Raw genomic sequence first — 2,500 nt, 5'->3', positions numbered from 1 at the left:
TGCGTTGTGAAACAGACAAGTGGTCAAGGACACTGTCTAGGCTCTGCAGAACTTCAGAGTTTTTCAATCGGCCTGTTAGCAACGCTGAATCCGGATTAGGCAAACCATCCTCACAAACATGCTCCCTACCCGATGACGTCGTGTTGCCTACACACGCCGGGTGAGCGCTATCCATCCCTACGCTCCGCTCCTGAGACGAACGTGCATGATATGCTTTCAACAGATTAACATGGCACAGTTGGTGATGTTTTCGACGGTCTGGTGTGGCAATAAGATAGTTCTGCTCCGAAATCTGTTTCACTACAGTATAGGGACCCATAAACTTAGCGTTAAATGGCGAATTTATAATGGGCAACAAAGCCAAAACTTGGTCGCCTGTACTGAACACCCGATGCTCAGCTCCACGGTCATAAAGACGTTTCATCTTATCCTGTGTTTTAGCCAACTTCGACTTTGCCAATTCACCAGCTGCGTAAAGTCTATGCCGGAACCCATTGACATACTCCACCAGATTTTTAGGTGGCTCTGTTTGTCTCCAATCCCCTTGCAACGCAGCCAACGGACCACGCACAGTATGACCAAACACCAGCTCATTAGGACAAAATCCTGTACTTGCTTGCGTTACTTCCCTTGCCGCTAGCAACAACCATGGTAACCCTTCCTCCCAATCACCTTTCATCTGCACACAATAAGCACGTAACAGAGATTTTAAAGTCTGATGAAAACGTTCCAGCGCCCCTTGACTTTGCGCATGGTACGCCGAGGACTGGTTATGCTTGACATGCAGCTGTTTTAACACCTGTGCAAACAACTGTGAGGAGAAGTTTGACCCTTGGTCACTCTGGATGGTTTTTGGTATCCCAAAGATTGAGATAAACTGGCTTAAAGCGTGCACAATCGATTTCGCCATGAGTGTGTGTAATGGATACGCAGCTGGATATCTGGTCGATTGACACATAATTGTCAACAAATATATAGCACCAGACTTTGAAGGAGGAAGAGGGCCCACACAATCCACGATTAGGTGTTCAAATGGCTGGCTTATAGCCGGAATGGGATACAGAGGAGCCACTTTTATTTTTTGATTTGGTTTACCCGTTAACTGACAGGTATGGCAGGTCTTGATGTACGTTGCCACGTCTCTCTTAATCCGGGGCCAAAAAAAATGTCTCAGAATGCGATCATATGTCTTTCCTATCCCCATATGCCCTGACTCATCATGTGAGACACGCAAAACCAAATCACGGAATTTTAAGGGCACTACAATTTGGTAAACAGGATCTCCAATGAAACCCTCGCCATGTGGCACCCATTTCCTAACTAATACCTCGTTTTGAATGAAGTATCCGCCTGCCTGATTTTCTGGAAGAACAGACTGGAACAGCTCACTCAGCGTGGAATCAGCTCTTTGCTCGCTCGCCAACTCACTCTGTGAGACAGACAATGGAGTGTTAGACAGCGATAATACATACTCTTCTGTGGGGTCCTTTATTTTCGCATTGTCCAATTCTACCTCTGCTTCCCACTCGCGACCGGCCGCAGTCATGGCGCGCGTTACGGCGCAAGCCTGGAATACATCCGGATACTGCTTCTCATTCTCATCAGGGCCTTTACTACCCAGCGGTACCGGGACAAGTACCGGTTGAGCTGGATCATCAGGCCAGACACGTGCCCCAGCCACGTCGTTACCCAGAACCAGCATAACGCCATCTATAGGTAGAGCAGGGCGTACCCCCATTGCGACTTCTCCCTCAAATAGATCCGAGTGGAGCACAAGTTTATGTATTGGCACCTGAAAAACAGACATGCCCATACCCAATACCGGTATAAAAAAACCCGTGTCAGTTTCCGCAGAAAAGGGCAGAGCAGACGCCAGGATAAATGAATCAAATGCGCCAGTGTCACGCAATATGGTCACCGGCACCTTCCTGTCAGTACCCACCAGAGACACATGTCCTTTTGTGATAAAAGGCAAAAATGACGTCAAATCGGGCTTTTCCGTGAGAGATGTCAGATTACTCACATTATCCGAATTAACCAACTTGGAAACTGGCGCAGCCAGCGCGGCTGGTTTCACCTGCGCCCCATTATACCTGTTCTGCGATTTGCGCAAAGCGCAGTCTCTTTTCCAGTGCCCTACTCCATGGCAGAAATGACAACTGTCGTCAGAGGTACGGACACCACGGTCAGCTCTCTGTTCCGAACGAGGACCACTTTCCCTACCAGCAAAGCCATAAGCGCGTGGATCCCCGCCGCTACTTCTGTGGGTTAAAACATAATCATCTGCCAACGCAGCAGCCTCACCTGCAGTCTTCACCTTTTGCTCACTGATGTACATAGCAATTACCTCTGGGACTGAGTTCTTAAACTGTTCAAGCACCATCAGGTTACACAGATCATCAAAATCTTTGACATCCGACGCAGAATACCAACGGCTAAATTGAGTCCCCAAATCACGGGCAAACTCAAGATGCGACCTGTCCCCTCTTTTCCAACTTCT

The 2,500-nt window shown here is 48.2% G+C and overlaps 1 long non-coding RNA gene across 2 annotated transcripts in view; it reads right to left on the bottom strand.

The window, feature by feature from the left end:
* LOC142955489 (uncharacterized) overlaps window positions 1–2,500 on the bottom strand; it is a 5,659-nt gene that overhangs the window by 1,798 nt on the left and 1,361 nt on the right. The window contains exons 1-2 of one of the 2 annotated variants that reach the window (XR_012955859.1): window positions 1,514–2,198; window positions 1,328–1,429 (exon numbers count right to left, since the gene is read on the bottom strand). This is a non-coding gene — a long non-coding RNA (uncharacterized LOC142955489). Of the gene's footprint in view, window positions 1–1,327; window positions 1,430–1,513; window positions 2,199–2,500 lie in introns of those variants that run through there. The other variant, XR_012955860.1, reaches the window with a different exon arrangement.

This window comes from Anarhichas minor, unplaced genomic scaffold, assembly GCF_050575085.1.
Source record: "Anarhichas minor isolate MPS153535 unplaced genomic scaffold, ASM5057508v1 ptg000023l, whole genome shotgun sequence".
Taxonomy (NCBI): domain Eukaryota; kingdom Metazoa; phylum Chordata; class Actinopteri; order Perciformes; family Anarhichadidae; genus Anarhichas; species Anarhichas minor.
Note: the sequence above shows the minus strand (reverse complement) of the source record. Positions and strands in the feature narration are given on the sequence as shown.